The sequence below is a fragment of the Apis laboriosa genome, unplaced genomic scaffold (genome assembly GCF_014066325.1).
Source record: "Apis laboriosa isolate Shangri-la unplaced genomic scaffold, ASM1406632v1 scaffold38_cov145, whole genome shotgun sequence".
Taxonomy (NCBI): domain Eukaryota; kingdom Metazoa; phylum Arthropoda; class Insecta; order Hymenoptera; family Apidae; genus Apis; species Apis laboriosa.
In genome coordinates, this window is record NW_025223092.1 from 879937 (window position 1) to 898805 (window position 18869).

Here is an 18869-nt window from a genome sequence, read left to right on the forward strand (position 1 = left end):
AGGATTTTCCTAGGTGTCAAGTGACGAGTAAATAGTCGAAAACGGACAGCAGTCCTTTACTGTAATTTATCGACCGCCCATCCTAAAATTACTTTCATCTGTGTTGAACATGGAAAAGCGAATAGTTTACTCGTTTAACAAGAGATAATAGTTTCATTGTATAATGACAATACAGAATATAGTCATATAACTTGTCTAATCCATTGATAATTTCTATAGTTTGTATAGAATCATGCGATCGACACATAAGGATGAAATAATTAAATACAATATCGATCAAAAATTTAAAATTAAAAATTAATTATACTAATGTATTTCTTAATCTAAAATCTAAGAATTTAATAAAAAAGAATTAAATTATGATACGTAAAAATAAATTAAATTCACTAAAGAAAATAATATTATTATTCACACATATAGATTTAATTTCAATAATAAAATTGATATAATTTAATATAATTTAAAAAAATTATTTTTACAATTTAAAAAAAAATTTTATTTTTTAAATAAAATCTAAGGAAAGAAAATCAAATTCGAATATTAAAAATTCATTAAAATAAAATTGTTTATAGAATTATTTTTAAATTAATCAGAAAATTTAATATAATTGTGATTAAAAAAATTCTATTAAAATTCTATAAATATTATAATCTATTTAAAAATTTCAAGTTGATCTTGACATCGTAAACAAATAATTTATTTTTAAGTCTCCACGGATAATTTAGGTCGTTTATGTGTGGAATAAAATTTTATTTTTAATTTTCTATGAAAGAGATTTTTATTTTTGTACTATTTTTTATTTTATTTAGACGATTGTATAATGAATAAAAAAATTCATGTAACATGAATGTAAATGAATGTAAATTTTTTTTTAATTTTTCAAGAATTTGAAATAACAAATATATATATAAATCGTGAAAATAAAAAATTAAAATTAATTATTATAAAATTAATTAAAATCTATGAAACAAATCTGCGAAAATTATATTTCAGATTAAAATTATATTTCAATTAAAATTATTTTCAGCAATATTTTTTGTAATTTGAAATAATATTTTATAAAACATATTAGAAATTAGTTGAAGAGAGGAATAAACCAAAAGAATGAAACGGAAAGCGAGAAATGAATGAATAAAAATGAAGAGAACAAAAAATGTGCTAATTTCAACTAACAGCTATTTTTTCTTTTAATATTTATTTACTCTTTATACTTATCTTTACCTATATAATTATTAAAATTTACCTATATAATAATTAAAATTAATTTTTGAAATAAAAATGTAAGAAACATGCATATATTTTTTATTATATTTAATAAATTAATTTAAAAACTAGTAATGAAAATATGATGAAATATTTAAAGAGAGTTATAATTATTTTGAATTATTGAATAATTGAATTATGAATGATTTATATTTATATTTTTTGATATATCTTAAAATAGAAATATTAATTATAACAATAAATTTAATTTTATTAATTATGTAATCAAGATGGAATAATAATGATTAGTTGAAGGAAACAGGATTTTCGTGGCGAGATGCTCCTTTTCTTATTAAATTTGCCTCAAGTATGTAAATTAATAATAAGACTCGTATGTCAATTCCCTTTCAAATTATTGTCAGAGTATCTTTGAAATAAACGTAACTTCTTGGCAGGTTAATCAAAGTTGGAACATGAGTAAAAGATTCGCATATATGTCGCTCGATTAGTACGAATTGATCGATTTTAATTCCGAAATGGAATTAATGGAAAGACATTAAATTGGCGAATGAAAATCTTTTTTATATTCATCGCTAATAATGAATGAAATTAATCATAATACTATTCAGAATGTCTCATTTAAATTGATCTATATATCGTCGAAATTATTGATAACATTAAATAATTTTTAGATAAAAATTGGATTATATTGTTTATATAATAGAGATATTGTTTAAAAATTTATTATTTATTCTTTATAAAAAATTATTATTAGATTGGTAAGAAAATAATGTGAATATTGATATTCAAATGCATACATATAACTCATTTGTCAGTTCAAAACTTTAACTTTATTGATCAAAATAAAATCTACATATTTTTGTTAAAAAATGAAACAATGAGTTTATGGCATATAAAATTTAAATTCTGAAATCAAAAAATAAGTTTGGCGAAGCATTTTAAGTATCGATTTGATTCTCGAAGATTTTTTCTCTGTATCGAAATATTTGAAAAAATATAGATAGTTGATTGGCGAAAGACAAATGATGGTGAATTTATAAACAAGTTTGAATTCATACAAAAAAATTGCATTCATTGCACATTTGCTCCTTCTGTATTGTTATTTTATTAGATTTAATTGAATTCATTAGATTTAATTTAATATTAATAATAAAAAAATTAAATCACTAATAAAAAATGTAAAGCGAAACTTCAAAATAACAACAGGAATACACTCAATCAAACATTCATTTTGAAATCATGCAGCAATATTAAAAACCTATATTATTTTTCTATCCAACCTAACTTAAGCTTAATAAATTATTTATACCAAAAAAACATTAATTTAAAAAATATCTTAATTTTAATTTTTTAATAAATTTAATAATACGAAAAAGAAAGAAAGCATGAAGAGAATATAATTTCAATTCCTTTTATATTTCACAAATTAGATTTTATAAAATTAAAATTGAAATATCTTTATCAATTAGTTGTTCTTTAGCATAACTTAATAGTTTTATTTTATAGAGAATGATTAATTGCATTCATATAGATATTAAAAAAATATAATTCTATTTAAAGAAACAAAATTAACGTTATATATGTTATTTATAGTTTGAGCTTGGAAAAAATTTATTATATCAAATGATATGGTTATTTCAATTTTTTTTTTCAAAATATTTTATCATAAATAGTTTTCGAGATATTAAATCGATATAATATATATAATATATATATAATATTAAATCAATATAAATAAGATATTATATATTTCAAGAATCTATTTAAAGGAAATAATTTTTTTCGTTTTATTTATATAGAAATTTCTAATTTACTAAATAAAAGAATATATAAATTAATTTATTAAAGATATGCTGGAGAAAATGTTTCATAAATTATGTTTTAAAATTTGTTCTGTAACTAATATTATAATAAAAAGTAAATAATTTTTATTAAAAAATTTGCTTTTAAAATAAATGAAAAAAAAATAACATTAAACTTTATATGAAAAATGAAAGAAAAGATAAAAATGAATTGTCACTTTGAATAATTGTTCAATAATAAATTAGAATTTATTAATTCATTCCTTATTACTTTGGATCAAATAATAAGGTTATTTGATATTACCATAGTCTTTTTAAGAGAACAGAAGCATTAGTATTTCATTTCTCGAATGAACAATTCGTTTGACTTTTGGCAAAATAAACACTGTGAAAGGATCAATGATTACATAGCGACTATAAACTAATAATTACGCTCTGATTACCAAATATTGATTTCTCATAAATGTAATTGAAGATTGATTACTCAAATAAGCAGAATAATGAATAAATTTCGTGTTCAGTTATTTTGATAAAATCATATTTTTATATTTTTAATTCAGTCACTCTTAATTGTATTCCTAAGCAGTAAAAAAACAAATAAAATGATAAATTATTAAAAACACTATTCTCATTAACGTAATAAAGATGAAATATTGAAATTGATGAAGATGAATAATGAAATTTTTACATATATATATTATAAATATATATATATATAAATTTATATATATATAATATATATATAATTTATATATATATATAATATATATATTATAAATATATATATATATAAATTTTTACATATAAATATATTTTACATATTATTTATTAAAAAATATATAATATATTTATATTAATATAAAATAAATAAAAAATATGTATAAAATATATATTATATATTATATAAAAAGTAAATATAAATTTTAAAAAATTCAAAATAATAAAAATAAAAAAGTTTTTTGTAATAGTTTTTTTATATAACATAAATATAATAAAATTCTATTTATGTTTGTGATTGTATAATTATGTTTCAGTATATTTCTAAAATAAATAAAATATTTCCATAACTACATTTTACTTTTACATAATAAATAATTGAATCTCTTACAAGAGAGAAAGAAAGAAAAAAATAGATTCATTTCTAATAACTATAAAAAAATTAAAAAAAGTTATTTTTAAAATTATTATTTTAATTTAACATGAAAATATATATATATATATATATATATTAAAAATTAATAAACTTTATTTCAATTTGCCGAATTTTTTTTTGATGTTATTAGTTGTATTTGATTTACATTAAAATGTTACAAAAGCGATTATTTCTAATTAATAATAAACAATAAAGTACTTACTTTATTGATTTATTATTATTTTATTAAAAATATCATTTTTATACAAGAGAAATTATGCATATAAAATTCCAGATTCTTATTATATAAAACAATTCAAAATCTATAATGAATCATTTGTTTTTTTATCAATATCTAGATTTTTTTATATCAGTTTATATCAAACTATAATAATTCAGATTGATCATTTAGATGTATTAGATTATTAGATTATGTAATAATTCTAAATATATTACATATAATAATCCAAAAACTATCAAAAATGGATTTAGTCTTTCTTGATGCAAAGTCCTTAATTCAAATTTTTAGAATTTTATAACATTATCAATTTTAAGAAGAAGAAATAATAATAAAAATAAAATAAAGCACATTTTTCTAATTTTTTTTCTTAATTATGATTTTAAAAAATAAAATTCAATATAAAAAATTATGTCGAACAGAAATGTATGTTATGTTATTGTGAAGTTAGATTTTAATAAATTGAATTCTCATAAAAATAGTCATACAAATATACTGTGAAATATTGAAATATTTTGTTTAGATACAATTAGTTTATAAATAATTTCAGATTGTTAAGTAGTATAATCTAATTCTTCATTAATATTAAATGTTCTAATTTATAAAGTGTGTTTGGAGTATTGTGAATGTAGATACGGTACTAATAGCCAATTAATGTTTTTTGACTAGTTTCTATGAGATACATATCACACAAATCTGTTGAAAATGGAAGTGTATAATGCATTCTTAATTTTGAAAATCAACTTGAAATCTTAAAATCTAATAATAATTATAGAGATTTCTGACTAACGAAAAATTAATAAAATTATAATAGAAAAATTTTCATTAAAAAAATTTATAGTTTTCGAAGAAATATTTAATATAAATTCTTTTTATCGATTATCAATTATTTATTTCGTATCAATTAATATTTATATTAAAAATGCAAGAATAAAAAAAAAATTGAAATCATATTTTTTGAAATATCTATGAATTATAGATAATTCAAGAAATTTATTTTTTTTAATTGTGCATCAGAAAAAGAATTATTTATGTTAAAAGAGAATGGCTGATATTGTCAAAAATAAATATTGTCAAAACAAAACTTATTTAACAACTTATGTAAAAATTTTTTTAAAACGAAAAATATTGTGATATAAATAAAATAAATACAAAAAAAGACAAAACTAAACTAATCTAAAGTATATTAATTTAAATTCTTTCATTATTGTTATTTTATCCGAATTTTTATATCTTAACATGATATTATCTATTTTATCTATTAATAAAAAATTACCTTTTAAAAATTTATTTATATAATAAATCAAAAATTAAATATTTTTGCCAATTTTTTTCACTATGTAATAATTTATTTTTTCTTCTCTAAAATTTTTTACATAAATTTCAATAAAATTGATAAAAATATTCAAATTTAAAATCAAAAAAAAGATATTAAGAATTTCAAATAATATGAAATAAATAAAAAAGAGAATTAAAAATATAATCAGATGATAAAAAAAAAATTTATAGAAATAAAAATTAATTTGAAAAATATCTACGAATTGGAAAAACAAAAAGAAATTTGAAAAAAGTTTAAGAACTAGTTATAAAAATAAATATAAAATTACTTATTGATTAATTGCAAAATAATTAGTATCTTACTTCATTAGTAAGAATAAGTTTGTATTTGAATAAAAAATCAAGCTAGTTCATTATTTTATAACACTTGATTACTTCATCTACTATTTGATCAATAGGAAAAAAACAAATATCACATTTTTCCTGTAATTCCTATAAGAAACCTTAAAGGAAATCGAATAAAATCTTACGTAACAAGAAACCTTTGTGAATAGCTTTTACCAAGGAACCTACACTTCAGCCAATTATCGAGTTCCCTGGAATCACGCAGATTCTTGACGATTTAATCAAAGTCGTAGAATGAGAAAAGAATATTTATACACGTAACTATGGTGATTCCAATAAAAATAGAAAATGGACAATCGTTTGAATCTTGATGCCATTTAAAGATAAATTCATATTTATTATTGAATATTATCCAATGATATGATGCATTATAATAATTTGTAATTTTATCAAAATTGAAAATACATTTTAAGAATATACGAAAAATACAAAGTATTTGATTTTTAATAGACTTCAAATCTTAGAATAAGCATAAGTTTTAAAAATTTTAGTACATTTCAGTATTACTTTGATAAAATCGAAATTATAATTATAAATTAAATTATGAAAAAAAAAATATACTTGATTGAATTTTTATGACAATAAATAGATTTCTTATGTTTATTTAGATAATTATTTCTTTATTTTAATTTAAAAAATGTAATTTAATAGGAATAAAAATCATAAAATTCCTATCTGTTTAATTATTTTAATTTTAAAAATAAATATTTTTTTCAGAATTAAAAAAAATCGATAAAGAATATTATTTTTTTCTTTGTTAACAAATAAAAAAATTACTGCAATTGTTCGCAAATTCAAGCATGTTTTAAAAAATATAATAAAAAAATAATTTATATGTTTAATTTTTTAATTCAGTAAAAAATTTTATAATTTTTAATTACTTTTAGCTTTTTTATACTTAAATAAGATTATTTTTGTTTCATTTTACTTTATTATATCACTTTATTATTATAATTTTATTATTTAATTATGATTCAATAAACATTTTAAAATTGCGTTATAAGACTTCGCTTCTCATTTTTTATTAATAATTTAGATGTTATTTTATAACGAAAAACTTATCAAATAAATAAATAATATTTTTATATAAGAATTTTTATTATTAATAATTCCTGTGTAATCGTGTTTCAAAACCAAGATTGTAAATTACTACCATAGCCTAATTTGTTAGTTTTATTAAGACGCAATGATTCTAAATACACTGATGCCCAACAGCATGACATTGAACATGTGATAAGATAAAAAATGTAGACCCACTCTTAAATACATCAAGCGTGACAGTTCGTCTTACGTGTGACCATTCGGATGTTCGTCATAAAGAAAATAACATAAAAGAAGGGAAAAAAAAGAAGGAAAAAAAGGAAAAGGGTAAAAAATGTGACCCATGATGGCAAGTTGTCCGATGTGAAAGTTTCACGAGCAACTAAACTAAGTCCAGCATGCATTGGTTTACGAGCGCGAGCAGACGTGATCCATTCTATGGTTAATGCGGCGCCACACGTTTCTATAAAGGATTCGTGATCCATTCTGTCGGGGCATCTGTTACAAAGGTTCCGCAATTTTATTTGTGGAATATTGAGACTCTGATGCGATGCGTTACTAAAGAAGATTCTTTGATGTTTTCATCCAAAGAAGAAGATAATGCTTATTATAGATGTTAGTAATTTCTTAAAAATTAAAAAGACATCTTTAAGTTAATTCCTCGTTTAAATGATTTTTAAAATAATAAGTATTTTGAAAAGATTATCATGTTATTATAGTCATTTGTAAATTATGTGTGATTTTTTGATATTTTTATTTTATTTCTTTCTTTTTTTTTTTTTTTTTTGGATAAGTCTTATAAAAGTAAAACAAAGAAGAAAGTGATTCATATAGAATGAAATATAGAATAAAATTTTTTCATTTAATGCTTTATTATTGATAGATAGTTTACATATGAAAGTAAGCAAAAAATAAAAATGTAAAAAATTTTATCGCTTAAATATGAAAATGAATATTAATCATATACAAACAAGGAAGGTTTAATTTGTGAATTTTTAAATTCAATTTTTTTAAAAAATTATTTTTAAAAAATTAATTTTTATATGAAAAAATATAAATGAATAGAAATGAAAAAACATATATTATATATGTTTTTTACATATTATTTTTACATATAAAATTACTTTTTACAATTAACAATAAATTATTTGTATTTAATCGAAAAATAGCCAATTTTATTATTATTTATTTTATATTGAAAATTTGTTGAATTTGATTTATTCGAAAACAAAGCCTTAAATAAAAAAATGTTTTATTCCATATTTTATATTATTCCACATTAAATTTTATTATATATTTTTTTTCGATTTATTTTTTCATGTAAAATCACCTTTTACACGGTTGTGTCAATTGTATCACCATTTATATTTTCATATATAATTTTATAATTTATTTTCAATATACAATAAATTACATTTTAAAATTGAAATTTATCAAAAATAATTACATATGAATTCATTTATATCATTTATATCATTTATCATTTATTTATCACTTTACATTCACATTTTACAATTTATTTATTCACACAAATGATACCTAATGAGCACAAATATAAACATTGTAATAGAATTTCAATATCAATAAAAAGACAAAATTCGAGGAAAGAAGTTTTTTAAAGTGAAAATTTTTTTCTTTCTTTTCCTTCTTTCTTTCTTTTTTTTTCTCCTTTTTTTTCTTTTTTTTAGTTAATAGTTGTAACGTAAGGTACGTCAAATAGCAGCTCCGACTCGGCATATCTTATTAGAAACAAATATTCATGTCACATACCAGGCGCCAGCTGGTGCCAAGTGTTTGACTGTTACCCTACGCTGCACGTGCGTGAGAGAATATCCTTCGTCCGTATTTCGGAGAAGTTTAAAATAATATTGAAAGAAATTTTCCTTTTCCGCCTTATGCATCTTCTTACGCCATTTTCATTTTCTGCGTAATCCTTAACCGCTTGTTCCACCTCGGGAATTCCTCGACAAGGCCATTAAATAACGTTCGGTTTTTGATCGAGCTTTCCTTCCTTTGCATATTGAACTGCGGGTATTTTTGTTTCACTTTTTTTCACCGGAATCGATTCCTTCACAAAAAAAGTCTTATTTGATTCGTTTGATATATACCTCAACATTTATTTCATATTTTATTATTATTATTATTATTTTTTTTAAATACATATAATGTAAAATTTATGGAAAGAATGTTATGGAAAAAATATTCTTAGAAAAATTGTTTGGTATAAGATGATACGTATATCATATAGTATTAATAGTTTTTCTATAGTTTTACACGTAAGGATCATATGAAAATTAATTTTAATCTTTTAAATGCAAGCATTAAATGCAATTTTTATTGCAATTCGTTATTTCTTACGAAAAGAGTATTTCTTACTATAATAATTTCTTACTAAATTATTGTATGTTGAAGCGTATGTTGAAAAATAATTTAGAAGATATTTTAATTTGAAGTTTATAAAATTTACCACATAAGGAACGCGTGAAATAATAAATCATTTTCTAATTTCTTACAATTAATTTATTGATTTATATGTTATAAACTTTCTTTTTAAAAATGCGTAAATAAAAAGTCTTATATATTAATCTGATTTTGTTCTTTCTCGAATTATAAGATAAATATTATCATGTATCGTTTATTTTTATATTATATTTTTATTATAACATTTTAATAAATCACTTGGAACCTTTTTTTGCATGACATTTTAATTTTATTTTATAATACACATTGATACATTTTGACAGAAAGATCTAGAACTTGTATAAACAGAAGATATAGAACCTGTTCTTTATGATTCTATATTTCATGAAAATACTTTAATTATATATATAGTAAAAAATTGAAATATACATATATATATATATATATATATTATAATTTAATCAGCCGATTATTTTTATAAAATATTACCAAAGTGATTATAATGAATATGTCAATGAATGACAAGAATTAAAAAATATATATTGTATAATTATATACAATATACAATATATACATATATAACATATATATACATATATATACAAATATATTGTAGTTGTATAATTATAATACAATTATAATTATTTATAAATTTATTGGAAAGAAGGCAAGTTAAACATATTTCGTAAAAAAAAAAGTTATTATGAATTTCTTATTAGTGTCAATTATATTTATAATATATCTATAATTTTTCTAAAAAATTTTAAAAAATTTAATTTTTATATTATATTTAATAACAAATCATATTGCATATAAATAAATATAATAACGTTTCATTTGATTATTAACAACATAATTATTAATTATTATAATATCATATTATAATTAATTATTGATTATTATAATTATGGATAATGTTATCAATTAGCTATTATTATCATAATTAATCCAAAACATTCTATATAAAATTAGAAATGATTCATCTATTTATCTATTATATTTAAAATTTTATATTTATATGAAATTATATTTAGAGATAAACGATAAGAATTCTCAATAAATTCGTATTAAAGATAGATTTTTTGAAATTTATAACTAGATTGTACAGTTAAAACAAATTCAAATATTCAATTAATATATAACAAATATGTCATAAAAATTTTCTCTTTAAAAAAATTGAAGTTAAGAAAAAATTGCTCTAGAAGATGTTATGTAATATTATTGTTTCAATATCATATTTAAATAGCATCTCTCCCTTTTTCTATACATAAGCTATTCAGAATTTTTTAATTTTTCAATATTATATCGTAACAATTTTATTCGGAATATGATTAAATTATAACATTAATTATCATATAATTAAAATTAATATTAGAAAAGAAATATGTAATATATTATAATATTTATTTGTATAATCTATATTATAAAAATATAAGCAAATTATATGAAAAATATTCAGGAGTAAAATAAAAAATATTTGATAAATTTTTTTTAATAATTTTTTAAATAAATTTTTTTATTTTCAAAAACATTATAAGAAATTTCTCTCTATAAATATATAATTGTTATTATTAAAGTTTATTAAATTGTACAAGTGTCATAATTATTTGAAAAAATTTTCAATAATAAACATTTTTTTCTTTTTATAATTTAATCAGCCGATTATTTTTATAAAATATTACCAAAGTGATCATAATAAGCAAATTTGACTATAGTATATTTTATTTTTAACAGATTATAGTATAATTTTAGATTTAATATTGATTATATTTCAAAACTTATTTGTTAGTAAAAATAATTTTAAAATTGTTGATTTTATTTTCTTTTGTAAATTTTATAATTTTCTAATAATATATTATAATATCTTCTTTATCTCTATATTATATATTAATTTTAAATAGATGATATGTACATTGTTACATTACATTAAGTACATTATATAATATTTTCTCTTTTAAAAAGTTTCATAACTTTAAAACGTGTTATGTTACGTAGTCTAGACGATGCTTAAGAGATTGAAAGTTTAAAACAATGGAGTATCGAAAAGTATTAATGATGAAGAATAGATATTCAGTTCTCATGTGACTCTCATATATTCAATTTAAAATATTTTAAAATGTTTTATTCAGAGAAATTTAATTACACTATGTAATATGAGTTGAGAAATAATGAAATATCTATAACTGTTTTTTCATTTTGGTATAATAATCACGTAATTCTTTATTTTTTTAAGTTTACAAATTCTTTCTTTTATATTATTTCTTTCTATATATATATTAATCAATTTAATATTTTTTTTTGTATAATAATTGTTATAATTCTTTATCTTGTTTAAAATCTCAGATTTCACTCAGATTTTTAAGTTACACAAAATTCTTCTAGATTTTTTTTTTTTAAGTCAGCAAAAATGTTGACAAGGTTATGGATGTGAAGTTTTGCTGATTTCTAGGAAAATTTCTTGGATAAGAACTGTTTGATTTGTACGAAGGGCACGGAGAAAATTTGAAGATTCAATAATTTTAAACTTTATAACCAGAGAGAGAGAGAGTTATAACGGAGAGTTGTTTTAACAGATTATCGTTAAGGAATTTTTATATTATAAATATATTTTTAAAAAATATTTAATCTATCAATGTAATTGACACAAACCTATAATAAAAATATTTCAAATAATTATGTTTATTATATTTTTTTATCTTTTTTTTTAGAAAAAAATATATTCTTTAAAACAATTATTTCTCGAATTTATAGCATTTTTATATTTTTATAATTCAATTAATCATTTTTATCATTATCTCTATTTTCTATTATTTTGTTGTAAAACTTCACAAAATGTTAAAATTTTGGCTATCTTCTCAAAGAGATCTTTCATTGATAAAAAAATTGCTTTACATTTAATCCATTAATATATTCTACAATTTCTATTAAAATCAAAATTTTTGGGTTAAATAAATTTTTCTATAATATAGTTTGAATATTTCCATGAGTTACGATATCTATTACATCTGTGGTCCGTTTTTAGCAAACATCCGCGAAATTTTCCTCACCTTGAAAGATGCGCTCTTTTTTTGCTTCGTTTTTACGAGCACGTATTTGACATGTGTATCCGATATCAAATAGTTGGACTGTATCGATCGATGGTCCATGTATATCAAATAGAATGTAAAATTCCGAAGAGATATATAAAAATTATTTATTATTATTATTATATTTTAAAGAAAAATTATATTATATGATAAAAGTGGAAATTGAACTTGTAAAAAAATATGTTTCCCTTCTCAAATAAATATTTCTGTGGAATAAATTTAGCATTTATAACATGTTTATACGTATGTTTATACGTACCTTGTGTCTTGCTTCATCCAATTTTTTCATTTGCAGAAATGATTAGTTGATTAGCTGTTGAATAAAATTTTAGTTTTGTTAATGAAATAAATGAATATTTGTTTCATTTCTTTAAGTGTTTAAAAATAAAAGAGTTATCATAATAAAGAAATAAAAATTCGTTTGATATTGGATGTATTAAAAATTCAACGAAAAAATTAGTAACGAAATATTTAATAATTTAATAATTTAAATAATCATTTTTCATGAAATTATTTATATTTCCAGAAAAATAAAAATTTATTTGTATTGAATATTATAAAAGTGAAATTTATTTTTATAAAAACTAATAGAATAAATAAAGACATACTTATTTTTTCTTCTAACTATATAAACTTTATTCTAACTATTTAAACTATTATAATATATACTTATATATTAGATTATATATATTATCAACCAAATCAAATGATATTGAATACCAAAGAAAACATGTTTTTCATTTTATAAAAGTTAAAATAATAAATAAATAAAGAAATATTCATTTTTTATAATATCAATCGAAATTGAAAACCGAATAAATATAGGTAAATATCAAATTTTTAAGAAATCAAAATTTAGAGTATATTACAAACAGGTAGAATAAAGCGACAATAAACAAAGATATCGAAATAATATTTATCGTACAGCTTCACATACCACACGAAGCTCTATCTTTATTTTTCTCCTGATATTGACTACAATATGTTCACAGATATTTACAGGATTCCATTGCATCATCCGACCTTTTATACAATTCTACGTTCGTCAATGATATTTGTCAACTTCCTTCTTGGATGTACGATTGTTATTACACGAACAAATATATAAAATTATCATACACCTAATATATATTGCACTGTCAGACTAATAGGAAACCATACAGCTTGCGTTTCATTTACAACAATTATCTCTCTCGATATTTTTTCTCTTTCACTAACAACCAAGAAGGTGTCGATTGTACAATCTCTATATAAATTAATTGTAAGTATTCAACTGAATATCATATTCACGAAGCAAATGTTACGGAATAAAGTAACGAACACTTATATATATAATATAATAATTAAACTTTAATTATCGTATTTTGCATTCAACTTAATCGTTACGCTAATAAATATCGTATCGTTTCTCTTCAATCGAGAAAATGATGGAACGATTAATCGGAAAATTTTAATAATTTAAAAATTGTTTATCGATATATCATTTATAACGAATCTATATGACGCTTGTGACAAATTCATCAGCCAATAAAATGTTCGCATTAATTTTCGGTCAGAGGAAATGGCAAAATAATTATTAGCGATATCAACAAATTATCAATGACTTTATGTTGCAAGCCAAAATTTAATTACACGTTTGTATACTGGATTACAGAAATTTAATTAATTTTTTTTTCTAGTCTTCAAAAAATGTTATCATATCTGCTACATTCGTCATCCACAATTGTCACATAATTCTATTATATATTTTATACATTATAAGAAATATAATTATCTGATATGAGAAACAAAGTTCATTTATCCATTTGTTCCATATATATAAAAGTATATATGTATATATAAAAGTTTAAGTATCTTTGAAAAAAGAAAAAAACTTGCAAACTGAAAAAGGTTTGGGCAGAACTCGAGCAATATTTAAACAGAAATGAAAGATCTGTAGCGTGTACTTTAAGGAAAAGAAACTGTTCGAATAAACACGAAAAATACTTCTTCATCGAAGATTTACATTAATTTCTTTAAAATACACTTTCTTTCGTAAATAATGCGTTTCCTTCCTTAAAATACATTCTACCAATATATCGTTAAATTTATTATAAAAATATAGAAATTTTGATACAAGGAAGCCATGTTGATTCATAATATCATAAAACATTTAAGGTCTATCCAAAAATTATTCGACCATTTAATATTAGAAAATAATAGATAAATAAACAATAAATATAGGATAATTTTTTAATATTTAAAGTGTTTTAATTTTCAATTCGCAAGAATCTTTTTTGAAATCCCTGATGTTAAAAGAGATTTTAATCTTTTAAAAATTTAAAAATCAGACTTTAATTTGATAATATAATGCATAAATTAATTCAAAGGCGTTTTAATATTGATTCAATAACTATATAAATTAATAGAAAAAGACAAAATTATTCCATGATTTGAAAATTCGAATTTCGGAATCGATCGAAAGAATTCGGCAAGATTAGAAATCGAAGAATCGAGATCTCTATAATCATATATAATCATATATTACTCAGAATTTTGAGATTCAGAATATAAGCCTATATGGTTTTCGAATGAACTTGGCAATAATCGGAAACGATCAGCTTTAATACCTAAGCGCTTTCAAATTAATTAAAGTCTTTTGAATCACAATACGAAAATCTCGTCTGAATTTTTTCGAATTTTTCCGATCTATTTCGAGTTTTCATTCTAAGATATTAGAGATCCTTTGATAGTTGCGTATATGTATATAGTAAGATGTATTATATCTATATTTAACATTAGAATTATAGTATTTTATAAATGACTATATTTCTATTTTAAATTAATTTTAATCAAATGAAGGAATCTGAAGATCGTTATCTTGTCATATTTGATAATTCTAGTATCAAATATTTGTTAAAAATTACATTAATAATATGCGATTTTCGAGATTTTCAAATTGGATAATTATTGAATAAATTATATGTATTCCTCTTTCTTTTACCAATAATTTTCAAAATAACGATTGAATAAAAAATAAACAAGAATCTATATATTAATCAACGAGATACTTTATACAAGCTATTATACAATTTCAGCTAAAAATTCACTCGAGACTTTTGCATCATTCACGTCACAAAATAACAGATTTCTTTTCCCTTCGTCGTATTTTCTCGTGGAAAAACAGGAGAGATATTCGACAGGTAACAATCTAATGAAACTAACTGTACAATTTTCGGCCACAGAAATGCGTATTCACTATCATATTTCAAGATAATCGAGAATTACAAACCAACTAAATGTTTCGAAAAACAAGATGAATTGACTGCGATAATGTGTACATAACGGTTCTTAAGGAATCTAACTGTACAATTTCTTCTTCGTGTTTATTTCTGTCAGAAATCAGTTCTTTCGTTCGTATTGTCTATTGTTACAATTGGAAAAGCGTTTCGAAGCATCAGCTTTCAAAGATTGTTCGGAGTTGGCAGTGATGTACAAATAATCGTCAGTAAAATAGTCCTGACACGGATCAGACATTAGAGATATCGAAAGTATCCAAGTTTGCGTGTATCCATTATAGGCTAACTTGGATATCCAAGTATCTTACAAGAAAATTTTTACGTGAATATTGAATGCAATGAATGATAAAGAATGTGTTATGACAAAATTTGTTATCATAACTTTATATCATATCGACATCTTTCAAACTTTTGTGATTATTGATTATACTTTTGGAAAACTAATTTCATGTGTGTTCTTAGAATTATAATTTTAGACATATTTGATAATATAGAATATTATAATTTTTGAAAAACGAAGTTAATGAAAGAGATAAAAGTGAATATATTTATAAAATAAAAATTTAAAAGCTGAAAAATAATATTCAAATCAATTTTATAGAAGTAAAATATATATTTATATTTATGATTATATAAATTAGATATGTCTTTTGACAAAAAATTAATATCAATAAGAAAAAAATATAAAAAGTTCTTTTCATGATGTTTTTCTTTCTTTTGAATGTAGTGGTATTTTTTGAGATACATATATTTTTTATTCATTATTATTATACTAATATTATTTTTATTCATTATTATTATAGTAATAATATTATAAATGAAAAAATAAAATGGTAATTACTCGTTTTTAACGTATGATACAAAAATTGTTTTACAATAAAAGTTTTACAATAAAAGTACATTAACTTTAAATGAATTCTAGTGATACTTTTAAATTTCTTCTCTAAACATTCTGAACAGAAAAATTATTGTTTAAAGAATAAAAATATCCGATTAAAAAGATTGATTAACTAGATTTTGTGGAAGAGCTTAGACATTGGATTTCTTCACACTTTATATTATCATTGCGTGTAATATGTATTTCTTTGCCATTCATATTGCAAAACAACTTCTATAAATAATATATCCTCGTAAAACTTTGTACAATAAAAATTATTTCTCGCTACATGCAACATAATCATGTTCTCTGTATGCCACTAATTTTGTTTTGCAAATATTTCTTGCGATTCAGTTCATTTTAATTCTAACGAAATTCAGAAATTCACTACTCTGATATTGTCTTTTTTTCAGAAGAACGTCAAAGTAGAGACAGAGCGTGGATGGTCAGAAAATTATGAAAATTAACCTATATATTAGAATATATTAGAAGTTTCTTCGATTACGCTACATCGCATACAATTCTCTTTCGATCTTAATTACACAAAAATAACTTTTTCTACGTCTCTAATTGTGGAGCGATATGTTTAGAAAGATATGTTGGGATTAAAGCATGAGCATAACATATAGCATTAATATATAGTATATAGTAGTTAAATAAATGTATGCATTTATTATTTGCATGTAGCGAAGACAGATATGAGGAAATATGTATTTTACATATAGATAGGATAGTCAGTTATTCTCGCACTATATCATGATAGAAAATGATAATGCGATTTTTTTTACACATTGATACATAAATCTTATAATACTACATATTAATATTTTAAAGTTACTTTCAAATTATTTTTTGAGAAATATTCTAAATATTCCAAATGAAAACTACAGATAAAATCTTTCTTGTTCAATCTATTTAACTTTACAAATAAAATATACAAATAAAATTTAAGAAATAGAATTTTAAAGAATTTTCTCACAAACATCATAAATGTTCTAAATAAAAAAAATATTGAATTTTTGTTTACTATATTTAAACTTAATTTTTATTTAAATTCGTTAAGAAATATTTTAAAACGTATAAATATTTCAAATGAAAAATATTTGAAAATTTCTATTCAATTTATTTAACTTTACACTAAAATGTGTCTTCTAAGAGACATAAAAATTTCAAATATATGAATATTGCAAATAAAACAAAGAATTTTTATTTAATTATTTAATATTTCTATTTAAATGTGAATAAATATTTATTACAATATAATAAATATTTCAAATGAAAAAATACTTGAGAATTAAATCTATTTAATTTTAACGCTAAAATGTGCCATAATTATATTTATTCACGAATTATTGAGCATAATTGCTGATCAGGGGTTGATTTTCAATGCATACATTCACCGCAGCTTACGCTTTAACGATAATTAATTAATAGGGGATTACAAAATCGATATCGAGGGATGATTTTAATTTTGACACCAAAAAAGCGGCGTTTCATTTGATTCCTGGCCTTTCTTCAAATCGTTCGTGACAGACGCGAGATATCGAGCGAAATGGCAAACTGAAGAAAATTTCCACGAAATTATTGTCCTAGGACGTAGCGAAGAATTAATTCTCCGAGACTGAAAATTTATCCTGGTTAATATCATGTTGAACTTTCGAAAACTATTCTGCTTCGAAATCAGACCAAATGCAGGAAATTACTTGGGGAACATCGGAGAGGCAGAGATCGAGCGCGACAAGCTCGAGATGCGCTTTAAAAGTCCATCCCAACGAGTAAATTGTTGGGGAACTTGTTTAAATAAATAATTGACTCCGCGTGGAATTCTCGAAGAACTTCATTCAGCTTTTGCTCTTTGATATACCTTTCAATTATGATGTTTAGTGAATATAAAAGATTCCGCGTAATTCACAATTTATTCGAGCTTTAATCATTTTCACGAAGAAAAAGAAATATATTTCTTTCTGATGTGAGAAATTTTTAATGTAATTTTAAATACGATTTTCCTTGAGTCAGCATTGATAATTGTATCTTGCTTTGAACGAACATAACGTTTAATATTCCATCTATAAATTTCTAAAGAACCA

General features: G+C 20.9%; 1 long non-coding RNA gene across 1 annotated transcript; it reads right to left on the reverse strand.

Annotated features, from left to right (window-relative positions):
* Positions 1–8833: 8833 nt before the first annotated feature.
* On the reverse strand, positions 8834–13590 carry LOC122715578. Its single transcript, XR_006346868.1, has 3 exons — positions 13565–13590; positions 12887–12940; positions 8834–9188 (listed from the first exon to the last, which is right to left on the reverse strand). It is a non-coding gene; the product is annotated as an uncharacterized LOC122715578 (long non-coding RNA).
* Positions 13591–18869: the final 5279 nt, after the last annotated feature.